Source organism: Chelonoidis abingdonii, chromosome 2 (assembly GCF_003597395.2).
Source record: "Chelonoidis abingdonii isolate Lonesome George chromosome 2, CheloAbing_2.0, whole genome shotgun sequence".
In the NCBI taxonomy this organism is placed as follows: Eukaryota; Metazoa; Chordata; order Testudines; family Testudinidae; genus Chelonoidis; species Chelonoidis abingdonii.
In genome coordinates this window covers 176,681,872-176,696,498 of record NC_133770.1, presented here as the reverse complement: position 1 = coordinate 176,696,498, position 14,627 = coordinate 176,681,872, and the positions used below count along the sequence as shown (strand labels likewise).

General features: G+C 45.3%; 1 protein-coding gene and 1 long non-coding RNA gene across 2 annotated transcripts in view; one reads left to right on the top strand and one right to left on the bottom strand.

Annotated features, from left to right (window-relative positions):
• The window catches only part of EXOC2 (exocyst complex component 2), a 195,337-nt gene extending 188,773 nt beyond the window's left edge, over positions 1 to 6,564 (bottom strand). Inside the window, exon 1 of the mRNA XM_032798411.2 lies at positions 6,480 to 6,564. The gene's annotated coding sequence lies outside the window, so the exon portion shown is untranslated. The remainder of the gene's footprint in view (positions 1 to 6,479) is intronic.
• A 274-nt stretch (positions 6,565 to 6,838) lies between these two features.
• Positions 6,839 to 9,385, top strand: LOC142046221 (uncharacterized). The gene is made up of 2 exons (XR_012655115.1): positions 6,839 to 8,286; positions 8,981 to 9,385. It is a non-coding gene; the product is annotated as an uncharacterized LOC142046221 (long non-coding RNA).
• The last annotated feature ends 5,242 nt before the right edge of the window (positions 9,386 to 14,627 follow it).

Sequence of the window (14,627 nt, the reverse complement as noted above, 5' to 3'; positions counted from 1 at the left end):
CACACCACCAGGCATTTGAAAATTTTCAATAATAGCAATTTTAAAGTAGTTAAATTTTTAAAGAGAGACTCTGGTCTGCAAAAAATTTTTTGAAAATTCAGTGTGTCTGTATTCACCATTAGGTACTCACCAGTGGGAAGTTTTTGTTTCATTTAGAGATTTAACTTTTAAGTGAAAAGTCTAACCTTAACTTTGGAGCTGCTATCAGCCTCTTTAGATATAGAGCAGTGATCACCAACCAGTCAATCGTGATCTTCAGCAGTGTAGTGTGGCTGTTGCGAAGGCAGGTCCCCTGCCTGCCCCTGCCCCACACTGCTCCGGGAAACAGCCAGCACAGCCACGGGGGCGAGGAAGCAGGGGTCTGCTTGCAAGCACCGCCCCCGCAGTTCCTACTGGCCAATGCGGCTGGTGCTTACAGAGAGAGGCAGCGCATGGAATCACGTGACCCCATCCCCTCCCCGGAGGGCCACAGGGGCATGTTGGTCCCTTCCGGGAGCAGCGTGCGGCTGAGCCAGGCAGGGCCAGCACCCCATACTTCTTCCTGCACCCCAAACCCCCTTCTGCACTCCAAACCCCAGCCCCCTCCCAGGGCCAGCACTCCATACCCCGTCCTGCACCCTGAACCCCAGCCCTGAGCCACCTCCCAGAGCCAGCACCCCATACCCCCTCCTGTACTCCGAATCCCCTCCTGAACCCCAACCTCCAGGTCCCTGCCAGAGTCAGCACCCCAACACTCACCCCAGCACCAACTCCTCTCAGAGTCAGCACCTCATACCCACTCCTGCACCCCAAACCCCAGCCCTGAGACCCCTCCCAGAGCCAGTACCCTGTACCCTTCCTGCACCCCAACACTCTGCCCCAGCCCAGAGCCCTCTCCTTCACCCAAACTCCATCCCACAGCTTGCACCCCTCACCACCTCCTGCACATCAATCCTCTGCCCCAGGTTCAGCCCAGAGCCTCCTCCCACACTGCAAACTGCTCAGCCCCAGCCCAGAGTCTGCACCCCCTCCCAGTGAGGGTGGGGGAAAGTAAGCAATGGGGAGGGAGTGATGGAGTGAGGGGGGCGGGGCTTTGGGGAAGGGATAGGGTAGATCCTGGGTTGCCCTTAAATTCAAAAAGTTATTTTTGGCGTAAAAAGGTTGGAGACCACCGATACAGAATATATTGTTACAGATATTATGACACAGAGTCAGTAAAGCTCAACCAAAAGGGTTAAAATATATACCTGAACACACTTCTAGGGGCCTATACATTCATTTAGGTCCCAATACTGCGGTCAGATCCAGGTCCCCAATACAATGCAATCTGATTCTTGTATACAGTATAGCGCAGAGTCCCACTGACTCTGCAGTTCTGCACACGCACAAGGTCTGGCTATATGAATCTGATTGGGAGGTCAGGACCCTATTTTATTGTCAGTTTCCTTGGATGTTGATATAATATAGACCTCTTTAGGGCTTTACTTCACTAGGAATCATATTTAAAACCGGGGGGTGAGTGGGTGGGAGGGAGATTTACTTTTTTGTTTTTTATAAACACAATTGTGCATGGTCCCAAGTGCCAGAAGGGTTACCATGACTACCTGACAATGCTGACCACAACTTGTTTTTGTCTACACTGAACAGTCAGCATCATATCATTATCTCTATTGTTAAAAAAAAAAAAACAGAGTTGAAATTATTCAGTTTCCTACTGAAGAAGATGCTATTAAAAAGTGTATCCAAGGCTAACTTTTGGCATGAGATCCCAGAAGACAGGTGGTTTTGCCTCTATCAAGCTATATAGAGATATACGAATGTAAACAAACTGATTAATTTTCAGATTGCTTTTATACTTCAATTTGAAATCAGTTTTATTTTTGCAACTGATAGTTTGTCGACTGTAAACATAGACTAATGCCTTTGGCTACATTAAGGTTAGGAGGATGGGATGTGAACTCTAAGTTTTTAACTTGGAAAAGTTACCACTATGCATATGCACTACCTAATATCTAAGGAAAAAAATTTTTTTTATTTTTAATCTCACTTATTTTATATGATATTAAAATCACTGCGGAGATCATCCCCTACAATCAACATGTAGAGGGCAGTTCTCCTCCCTCCCACAGCACCATTTTGCTTTCACTGTGGAAGGCAATCCATGAGCCCACAATGCACACTGTAAGTCTGGAGAGAAGTAGCTAGGCCAGAATGGAGGAGGAAAGCGTGGATGGACCAGAGGGAGGGCTAGTGGTGGATGAACATAATTTCTCTCCATATCCACTAGTATATTCAGAGCTGAGTCAGCTAGGGCCTGAAACTCTGGACCTCCAAACAGATGGACCTGGGGATCCAGTAGATTTGGGGAAGGTGGGCACAAAAGCTTTTTCTTGAGGAAGAAAAAAATCACCTCCTCCCAACAGTGGAGGGATCCTCAAGAAAATTTCTTCCTCAGGATCTCCTCTCACAGGGTTTATCATGGGAGTGGTCTGATCTGGTTCATTGTCACTACATGACACTGTTGGACATATCACCATATGATGACAAACCAAATCTAAGAACCAGTCCACTGGATCAAACAACCAATTTTTAGAAAAAAGCATCTGGATAAAGGCTGCATGATAACAACAACTAGTTTTTATACAGCATTTTTCATCAATATATCTCAACATGCTTTTCAGGGCAGTCATTATCATTATTTCCATATAACAACTAGGAAAGCAGAAGCACAAGTATGAAGTCACTCCATTTGTGAGCAACACACACACAAGCTCTGGGCAGTATCAATCTTTTTGCTTTACAGGCTTGTTTTTGCTGAAAACAGAAATGCAGGGTAAATTATCATCCAGGCTGCTTTACATAAATTGAGATAATTTAGCAGTTGAAATAATGCAACTTTAAAAACATCTCTCACATTCAACCTTCTATCTTTGTCAGAACTTTACATTTAGAATTTTAGCGATAAACCAGGATTTTTGATATTTTCAGATTTCTGCATAAGTAGAAATATATTTAAAATAAGATTTAAATTAAATCTGATTTATGTTTTTTGAAAATATGCTTCCTTAAACTCCGACTTCATAACTATTTAAATAAATGCTTAAAAATTAGTCAAATGTGTTACATACTGCTTATTTTTTGCAATTTTCATCATGATAGGATTCATGACGTAGACTCTCTCATCTAATTACCTATTTTATTTACTACTTTGGATCATATTCACTATGCTGAGTGGTCCAACACATAAAGGAATATATAAATACAATCAAGTAAAGAAATTTCTAAATCTGGACCATGACAAGACTGTCAGTATATTTTAAATCTGAAAACTTTAGTGCAGGGCTCGGCAACTTTTCAGAAGTGCTGTGCCGAGTCTTCATTTATTCATTCTAATCTAAGGTTTCATGCGCCAGTAACACATTTTAACGTTTTTAGAAGGTCTCTTTCTATAAATCTATAATATATAACTAAATTATTGTTGAATGTAAATTAAATAAGGTTTTTAAAATGTTTAAGAAGCTTTATTTAAAATTAAATTAAAATGCAGAGCCCCCCGGACCAGTGGCCAGGACCCAGGCAGTGTGAGTGCCACTGAAAATCAGCTCACGTGCCGCCTTTGGCACCCATGCCATAGGTTGCCTACCCCTGCTTTAGTGTTTGCTTTTGCTTTAGCTACTGTCAATGCTGCTCTGTAAACATGTTTTAAGACCATGAAAAATCTTAAAGCCCAAAACATTCTGAGGTTATATCTACACAGCAAATGAAGACATGGTTGTAAAGCAAGTAAACATACCCACCCTAGCTTTAATCTAGCTAGCATGAGACATGACAGCACAGACTTTAGCAAGGGCTAGCTTACCCAGGGTCCCACCAGGGTTATACAGTGGCAAGTAGCCTGCACTGAAAGCCATGGTACCACATCTTTATTACTACTGATACCTGCACTAGTTAGATTAAAAGTACATCTTCGTTTGCTGTGTAGGAGTAACCTAACTGACAAGAACTTTATGAACATTACTACATTTACTAGAGGAACAATATTTGTATTATATTCTTTTCAGATCACAAAGTTCTGAATATTTCATGATTTAATACAAAACATTAAAAGCTTTACAAGGTTTTAATGAAGATTAGTAACAAGGAGTGAATTGGTGGTTGGAAAGGGAAGAAGAGATACAACCCTACTTAGCTAGTAGAAGATAAGCTCTTCAAATCATACAGGCATCTGTAACGCAAAATAGGGGAGCAATTTAGCTAGATAAGTTGCTTTCTGCCTGAAATTTTTCATGTGTTATCTCCTGTCAACATCATTTTTTGGTGCGGAAATCTGGAGTTAATTAGATATAGCACTTTAGAAATGCAGTACTTTGACAAGAAGCCACTTAAATTTTCAAAAATTGTAAACTGGGTAAGAGGGATTATATCAAAAGATAATCTGGCCTAAAAGACTCATCTATTTAATTAACTGAAACCTATTTCCTAAACATGTTTTCTGGATGAATGGATGGTTAATTTTAGTTATTTACTACAGTCTTCTAAGCATCTCAAAAGTCTATGAGCTCCCCAGCAGACTTTATAAAGCTTGCAAAAGAAAAGGTATTTACCAAACAGCCAAGTTTGAAGGACTTTTTAAAAGTCTGCATGTTTAAATGATGTTATTAGAGCAAGCAAATATGCTAATTAATTCACCTGTCATCAAGGATATAATCTAATTAATACACTTGGTAAAGAATATACAGGACTACTACCATGTTTATCTTGATAGCTTCATCCAAAAAAAAAAAAAAAAAAAAAATCACACACACCCCTTTACAGCAGAGCTCATTGAAATTCTGCTTCACTGGAAATGTCATCATTTCAAAATTTGGTTTTGGTCCACTTCAGACTGAAACCAATTTTTTCCCCCTGAAAAATGGTGTTTCCCAAACAAAACATGCTCCCTGATCCCCACAGATGCTCAGTGAAAGGGACATGCTTGTTTCACCACTGCTGTTCAAGAGTGGACAGCCATGAAACTGACATGAATTATATCAGCAGCTGCTGGAGACCCTGGCCTGAATGCAGACTGCCCAAGGGCCAGGAATCTCAGAGCTTCAAAACTCCTGGACCAGCTGGTTCACTGGGCTGCCCAGCTCTTCCAGCATAAGAAGTCAGATCCTTTAAGGGTCAGGCAGCCAGCTGGCCAGGGAATCGGGAAGCCCTGAGAGCTGGAGTTTTCAGAACTTCCAGGCTCCCTGCTACAGAGCCAGGGCTCTGAAGGTTTCCAGGCTCCCCATGTCACTGCCTGAGATGTGGAAGTACAATCAAGTACCCCTCAACTGTAGTTTACAATGAAGAACATCACTACTTGCCCATTTACAATATTTATTGGGGCCTCTAGAATATAAAGTCTTTGTAGTATCAATGATTTCACTCTTCAGTGAAGAATACATCTGTAGTGACACAGACGTATTAAAAACTGAACAAGAGCTTCCATTTAATTGAAAAACAGTTTTTTTTTAATATCAACCTCCAAGATTTGATATCAAGTAGGTGAACAAAAAAGTGTTGAAAGCGTCACAGAAATGACAGCACATTGCAGCCTCAGCTGCATCCTTCAGGCTGCTTCTGCAACACACTGGTCAGCGGCCAAGTTGACAAAATATCAATGATTATGCAGCCAGGTATAAGGGAATGTCTACACTGCATTGTAAACCCAGGTCTCTGGGACCTGGGCTTATGAACTCAGTGGGTATGTCTATACTGCAATTAGACACCTGTGGCTGGCCCCTGCCAGCTGACTCAGACTCACAGGGCTCAGGCTAAGAGCTGTTTAATTGCAGTGTAGACATTTGGGCTTGAGCTGCAACCCAGGCTCTAGGACATTGCAAGCTGTTGTGGGTCCCAGACCACAGCCCAAGCACCTACAACACAATTAAACACCCCCTTAAGAGGAGCGCCCCCCAGCATGAGTCAGCTGGCAAGGGCCAGCCACAGACGCCTAACTGCAGCGTAGACATACTCAGTGTTTCCAAGCCAGCGCTCATTGCAAATGTGGGTCCCACAGCCAGACCCAGGCCTCACAGCCGTGTTCACTAATGCACTACACAGACCTTCTGAGTCGGGCCTGCGCCTTGGGCCGCGCCCACACTGCAAATGACAGCGGCTTGGATCCGAATACGCTCTGACCCGGCCCCGCGTACTGCAGCCGTCCCCTGCGCTCCTCCGGCCCTTCGCAGGATCCGTCACTGTGCCGGGCAGAGAGAGGCGGAGCCTCCGGCAGCCCCAGCGCACCCGTCACAGCGTGGGGGGGCGGGGGGGAGTCGCCTCTCCCGCACAGAGCCAGCGCCCAGCGGGGGCAGGATAACGGGCGCGTCCCAACGGCCCGATCCGGATCATTATTACGAACAGCGGTGAGACCCCCCCACCCCGGGGGGGCAGGATCCACAGAGGCACGGGAAGCAGATCGGGGGCAGGTCACAGCCGGCTCGCGCTGACTTGGGGGAGGGGGCGTCACTCACCAGCCGCCGCGGTGTTTGTAACCAGCACTGGACAGCTTCCCTCCCGGCAGCGCCCCCGCCTCTCGCACGGCCAGCCCGCCGCAGTGGAGCCAGGATGAATCGATCGCCCGCGAGGAGCAGCCAGAGCAATCGAGCGGCAGCCCCGCCCCTCCCGCTCGTGCCGGGGCTTCCTTCTCCCGGCCCCGCCCCTGCGCTTGTTCTCCTCCTCCTCCTTCCCCCTCCCAACAGCCCAGTGCTTGGCCGTTCGGTCCTTCCCCGGGGACAGGTACCGGTGCCGGGTCGTTCGCCCTCAAGTGCAGGGCGAGGCCATTGGGATTACTGGGTTTGAGACAGTGTAGGGAGGGCAGGGAGCTGGGGACAGCAGGGCAGGCCCCTATGGGCCAGGCGCTGTCCAGCCCCACTGAAGGCTCTTCAAGGAAAAACCCCACCGGGGATGAGTGGGGAAATGCTGCTTAGAGATGGAATAAAGTAAGAGAAAGAAACAGAATAGGACCCGGGCCGCTCCTGCAAAGCTCTGCCAGGGGGTGCAGCGCACAGGCAACCTGAAACTGAGTATATTTTTCTGTTTCAAACTTGCGTCTGGCTTGATTTGTATAAATCAAGGTCTGATAAGCGTCCTGTTGGGGAGGCAGGAGGTTGGATTTTTGTTTTCCCATGTCCTAGTTTTCATCCAAAGTTGTGCCTAATTTATTCATTTTTAAAAACACTTTTAGATGAGCCCCGGGCAAGTCCCTGTTGGGAAGAGGTTCTTGACCTGAGAAAGTTATATTGGTTTAACTTAAATCAGTTTTTAAACCACTCTCATTAATCTGATATAAACCCTGCTATGAACACTCTTAGTTTGGTTTAAGAGGGGCTTACTGTGATTTAGTTTACATTATTTTAATTAATTTATTCTAAACAAAATAAGGCCTTGTCTACACTGGTAAGATTCTGTGGTATAATTCCTGAGGTGTACACACTGCCAAGCTACTTAGTGCACAGAAACCACCCTGACGAAAGGCTTTCTGCATCGGAGCTATTGCGCTGTGGTGTCAGTGTATACACCCTGGTTGATTACAGCGCTGCAGTGGGCCTCTGGGAGGTGTCCCACAATTCCTGTTCTCGCTTCTCTGGTCATCTGTTTGAACTCTGTTGCCCTGCCCTCAGGTGACCAACTGTGAGCCCCACCGCTTAAATTCCTTGGGAATTTTGAAAGTCCCCTTCCTGTTTGCTCGGTGACATGTGCAGAGGTCTCAACGCATCTGTCTAGGTGACCAAGCCTGTTTCACCCACCAGGCGATCTCCAGCTTGGAGCAGTGCCAAGCTGCTGGACCTCATCAGCATTTCAGGAGAGGAGGCTGTCCAGTCCGAGCTGTGGTCCAGCCATAGGAATTATGATACCTATGGACAGATTTCACGATGCATAACAGAAAGTGGCCATAACCGGGACACACTGCAGTGCAGGGTCAAATTGAAGGCACTGCAGGACACCTACCAGAAGGCGCAGGAGGCAAACCGCTGCTCTGGTGCTGCGTCTACAATCTGTCGGTTCTCCAAAGAGCTGGACACGATATTTGGTGGCGATCCCATCTCCACTGCAAAGACCACTGCGGATACTTCAGTGGTTCATGTGCCAGTTGAGAGTGGACTAAGCCAGGAGGAGGAAATCTTGGATGAGGATGTGGAGGAGGAGGGGACCCAGAGGCAGAGGACAACCCGGAGGTCAGAGATGCATGCAGCCAGGAGCTCTTCTCTACCCCAGAGGAGGCTAGCCAGTCACAGCTGTCGGAGCTTGGTGAAGCACAAACAGGAGAGGAGGCCCCTAGTAAGTGGCTTTGATTTTGGGAATCGCTGAAGCAAGTTGTTGGGGGGCAGAAAGCAGACTTGTGTCTGTATGATGCACGTACCTCTACATGCTTAGTCTGAGTGGCGGAACAGGGTGTTGATTGACTGCCTCACTTCATGAGAATCTGCCTTAGAGATCTCCATGAAACTGTCATGGAGATACTGGGCAATCTGCTGCCACAGGTTCTTTGGCAGAGCTGCTTTGTTTCTTGCCCCATTAAGGGTAACTTTCCCGCACCACTCTGCCATCACTGGGGGTCGGGGGGACCATTGCTGCACATAGGCAAGATGCATAAAGGCCAGAACAGAAGCCGTGGTGTTGGAAAAGACCCTCCCTTGAGTCCCTGCTCACCCTCAGCAGTGAGATATCTTCCATATTGAACATAGCCTCTGGAAAATGCGGGGACATTAATGATTATAAGGCTCCCCCTACAGTACTGTCTCTCCCCAGGAAGCACATGCCTAGTGTATGGTACGGTCCTGGAACACTGATTGCTCCTGCCCCTGCGGTTACTCACCATTTTGGGGGTCTTGTGGCTCCTGTGTACTTGCCTGGGGTCATCTAGTTAGTGACTGGTATGTGAATAGTGGCTGTGTTTTAAATCGTTGAATCCCGTGGTCTGTGTGTTGCAAACAATACTGCTTCTGTAAAATATTGCATTTTGGCTTCACAGATATGACCTTTGGAGCCCAGCCTCCCTCTTCGTTATCACTGGCTGAACGGATACGCAGAATTAGAAAGTGGCCATGAAGAACTTTCTGCGTGATGTCATGATGCACTCCACGGCTGAAAAACAAGAATTGAAGGAGTGGCGGGACAGCAAGAAGAGGGACTGAAAGGAGAATGTAGCATGCCAGAATGAAGACACGAAGTGGCTCTTAAAGGTTATGGAGTTCCAAGCAGACACACTCCATGTGCTACTGTGACAATCTGCCTGGGCCACAATTATCAGGATGGGCCACAGGATCTTTTCAAGGAGGAGATGACAAAGCACACCAAAGGTCTAAGTTTTAAAGTTTTATTAATAAAATAATAAAATACAGCAGAGTGTCCTGGGAATGCTCCCATGTCACTCAGGGGAAGAAAGAAAGCATTAGAGCCCCAAGGCCTAACCCACTTTCGTATTCAAATACGCACTACCCAACATTGGCCAGGCCTGAGTAAGAAGAGGAGCAGGAGAGGTGGACAGGAGTTCTTGCCCTGGGCCCAGGTCATCCGAGCAATCCGCTGTAATCTCCTAATTGCTCCAGCTCTTGGGAGGGTTTTTAAGTCCTAGGTTCATTTGGGGGTGTCGTCTTCCAGGACCCTCTGCGCCTAGTGCTCTTTGTACCAGTCTCAATCGGCTTGCTGTGTGGCCTTCTTGGCTGCCCAAAACACACTGGTTCCAGAGAATTTGTTTTCCCTTTTGTTGGCCTTCACTGTCTCCATCTCATTTGCTCTGTTTTTGCTGCTATCTTTGCAACTTTGGTCCATTTAGTTCTCCTCTTCTCACGACTGGGCAGCTGTAGATTTCTCATCTGTAGATTTTTCATTGAGCCCATGACCTTGGGCTGGGGTAGGCGTCTTATCTTAACACAGAGCTAGCTAAAGTGCTGAGTTAACCCGTTCTCTGCGCTTTCTCCCCCCCTCCCCACCTTGGCCTCTCATACTCTTGCAAAGGAATCTTCCATTCCCCACTCATACACCTTTTGACCCTCCCTAAAATGCTTTGCAATGCTCGCAACAGCATTAGCCACATACAGTGCTGATCTGCCTTCCCCGGGGACTCCCTGAGGGAGGGGGCAATTGGGGTGTGACACTACTAGTACTCCAAACCGAGCAGCTCTGTGCCCGCCCTCTCCTGCAGCTGCTGTCGCAAAACTCTTTCCCATGTGCCCTCCCCACACTCTTATCAATCTGAATCTAGTTTGTACCTGCGGCATTCTACTCCTGCCCCGTCACAATCCAGCCCTGCAACCTCCCAGTTCCCATTGCACTCAACATTTGTCTCTCTGCAGTTTAGCCCTGCTGAAGTACAGTATCTGCTGCACTGTACTCCAAAGGACAAGCATTGCATATGATACCTGGACATACACAAATCTTTAACTGTCCTGGGATCCCTCCTCTTCCTGGGACCTTCCCTTCCCCCCATCCTCCATAGTGCTGCTGTGGTTTTTTGTTTGTCTCTATCCTCTGGTGGTTGTTTTTTAATAAAAAAAATTGTTTTGGTTTGAAAGCAATCTTTATTCCATTAATTGAAAGCAAACGGAGCCCTGCAAAGCAACAGGCAATTTTCTTAAACCTTCATAGTGCATCATCTGCACCAATCACAATCACTTCCTAGCATTACAACCACTGCACAAATATTGCAGAGCAGAGCAGAGCAACAAATATTGTTGTCTTTCAGTTTCAAATTGCTGCCTCAAGGCATCCCTGATCCTTATGGCCCCGCAATGCACCCCTCTAATAGCCCTGGACTCTGGCTGTTCAAATTCAGCCTCCAGGAGTGGAGCCTCAGCGGCCCAGCCCTGAGTGAAGCTTTCACCCTTCCCTTCACAAATATTATGGAACATACAGCACTCAGCTATAAGCATAGGAATATTGTCATCGGCCACATCCAGCCTCCCATATAGGCAGTGCCAGCAGGCCTTTAAACATCCAAAAGCACACTCAATAGTCATTCTGCTCTTGGTCAGCCTGTTGTTGAACTGCTCCTTGCTACTGTCGAGGTTCCCCATGTATGGCTTCATGAGCCACAGCATTAAGGGGTAGGCAGGGTCTCCCAGGATCATAATGGGCATTTTGACTTCCGCTACGGTAGGGTGACCAGATGTCCCAATTTTATAGGGACAGTCCCGATATTTGGTGCTTTTGCTTATATAGGTGCCTATTACCCCCCACCCCTTGTCCTGAATTTTCACACTTGCTATCTGGTCAGCCTATACTACGGTGATCTTCTGGTTCAGGAAGAAAGTCTCTTCTTGCAGGTTCCTGAACAGGCCAGTGTTCCGAAAGATGCATGCAAGTGCCTAGAGAACCATAGAAAAATACCTCTTCTAATTAATGTGCTATGGGGTCTGCTGCTCAAATTGGAATATGCGCGCCATCTATCACTCCCCTGCAGTTAAGGAAGCCCATTTGTGCAAAGCCATTCACAATGTCATGCACATTGCCCAGAGTCATGGTCTTTCGAAGCAGGATGCAATCAATGGCCCTGCACACTTCTGTCAACACGAGTCCAGTGGTCCACTTTCCCACTCTGAACTGGTTAGCAACCGATCGGTAGCAGTCTGGTGTTGCCAGCTTCCACAGTGTAATTGCCACGCACTTCTCCAACGACAGGACAGGTCTCATTCTCGTGTCTTTGCACCACAGGGCTGGAAGAAGCTCATCACACTGTCCCATGAATGTGGATTTCCTCATCTGAAAGTTCTGCAGCCACTCATCATCCCAGATCTGCATGGCTATCTGATCCCATCACTCAGTGCTTGTTTCCTGAGCCCAAAAGCAATATTTCACTGTGGTCAGCACCACTGTGAATGCCACGAGCAATCTCATGTTGTAACTACTACGCGTAGCAAGATCAATGTCAAACTCTTCCTTTGTAGTTTAAGAAATAACTTGTGACATGTTAGTGAGAGCGAGCAGCATATTGGTCAACAGTGCGGGATCCATTCCTGCAGACCAAAGAGTCAGAGTGTGCAGTACACAAACTGTTGAAAGATGGTGCCAAATGCACACAGGAATTGCTGGGATGCAAAGCGATGCATCACAGAACATTGAGACAGGACCCAGGATGGCCTGCAACTCCCTCCGCCTTCCTACAACTCTTAGTGGCGGAAGAGGAAAAGATGCTCTGTGGGATAGCTGCCCAGAGTGCACCGCTCTGAATACCGCTGCAAGTGTGAACACGCTATTGTGCAAGCAGCTGACTGTATGAACACACAACAGGAGTTTCCTTTCAGCGCTTTCTGAGCAGCGATGTAACTGCCGGCAATGTAACTTTGCCAGTGTAGACATACTCAAAAAGTGTCCACATTCATTTAACTAAATTAGTTTAAAAATCATACCCGCAGTTAAACCACTGCAATTTTCTCATGCAGACAAGCCCTTAAATTGATTTTTAACCTGGTTTATAGCTATTTATCTTAAATCTTACTGAATAAACTAAATAGATATAAACCAGATTTCAGTCAATTTAAGTGTTCACACAGGGATTTGCATCAGTTTAAGTAACTAGATTTATGATGCATCTTTAATTAAACCAGTATGTATAGTCAAGACCTTGGAAGTGTCATTTCTGGACTTCCACTGGTGAAGGTCTCAGTGAATAAATATTTTCACATCTTAACAGAAGGGACCAGGCTATTGAATCCTTAACAAAAGCTTCCTTTATCCCAAATATTAGACAGTTAAGTTAAATAGCAGTTAAAAGAGAACAAAAGCAGTTTTAAGCAGTCTGAGTAAAAATCCTTCCCCTTTTTCATAATTTAGCTTTCTATCTATTAGCTTTTAGGAGGTCATCATTGCATTAGTTGTCCACTTAGACAGGATCTGAATTTCTACTGTTAAAAGTACAAAGAAAAAAAAAACACATCTTCAGGCATTTTTTCCTGTATCATAAAGGAGTGAAAAAGGACATAGGTTCAAGGATTTTGTATGGTTGTATTCACCCACGAAAGCATCCCCATCCGACGAAGTGGGTATTCACCCACGAAAGCTCATGCTCCAAAATGTCTGTTAGTCTATAAGGTGCCACAGGATTCTTTGCTGCTTTTACAGATCCAGACTAACATGGCTACCCCTCTGATACCGGAAAAGTGAGAAACTACTTAAAGTTATACTACTGTCAATTAAGGCCCAAAAATTTGTTTTGTAAAACAATCATCTTTTTACAAAACCTCCTTGGCCTCAGATGCTATCAGGCATAATAATTCCTACGAGTAGTTCCATAGTTATTAGTTAGACTTGAGGGCATTTAACCCTATTAGAGGATTGGGCCACAATAATTCACCCAGCAATAAAGTTAAAATTAATTGGCTGATAAATTCCTTATTTTTTCCTTTTGCTCATTTGAAGTCCTGTACTGTATCTGCTTTAGTCTAATTTTTTAGTATTATTCTCCAATGATGTTCAATAATTGATTCAATAATTTATTTCGCCATCGGAAAGCTATAGTATGCTCTTTGGTACCTGAGCAAGACAGATCCCTCTGATGATGTAATGTAACTTTTGGATTTTTTCTTTTTTCAAGTTTTGTCACCCATGAGAGTATCACCTTATTGTCAGACTGTTCATCAGTACATTTTGCTTGTTTAAAAGGAAGTTATCCAACATTACCACTATTTTCAAGCAAACCAAGGATTAATTAATCCAAGCGGGCCCCTACCAAGTAGACAGCACTGGAGACCTGATCCCATAAACTGCTCCATGCGAGTGGATGCCTGTGCCCACAGAGAGCCCCAAGGACTTCAGCAGAGCTCAATGCAAGGGTTTGTCCATGCAGAACATTTGGCAATGTTGAATTTAGAATTGAATCAAGTTGCAAACTTTGGAAATGGATCCAAATTCTCCCACAGTTCAGAGGTGTTTGGATCTGGATCTGGATCTGCATCTTTACTGAAAATACAAGCATTCTAGAAGTAACTGATTTAAAAAGTATCAGAGGGGTAGCCATGTTAGTCTGTATCCATAAAAAGTTGTTTTTTATTTAAAAAGGGAAAGGAACTGAATTTCAGAAGTGTCGAGCACTTAACATCAGATGAATTCTATGAAAACTACAGAAACGTGGAGCCTCTGAAAATCAGATCCAACGTCATCTTCATTTTAAGGTTTATAATAAAATTTGTCAATTAAATAAGATTAGCAGCAGTTATGGCCAAATCCATGTCCTGGTGTGACAGCAACATGGAATCTAGTCCAAACTGCACAGCCAGGTTGAGCTCTGCAACAACACAACCCAATGCTAGGTCCTAAAAGGGTACATGTTATGCTTCCTAACAGGCATGTTGCTTTCTCTCAGACATGCAACTTCTCTTGTTCCCCAGGATGGAATTTATTACTCTGATCCACTCGAATGACCTGAAAGTACATCAGTGAAGCTCTGTTCATGCACAGTGCATTTTTGACTCCGTCACATGTTGTTTTCCCAACTAATAGTTATACCCAGAGGAACTTAAAGTGGCCATCTTGTAAGCACCCATCCAAGAGCTCCTAAGCAAAACAGCAATGGCATGTAGATAGGGCCTGTTGGGCACAAGAACCCACATCACACGTACATGCTTCCAGGACAAATGGAGTAAGAAAGTAATATTGACTATAACATTTAAATTATTAAAAAT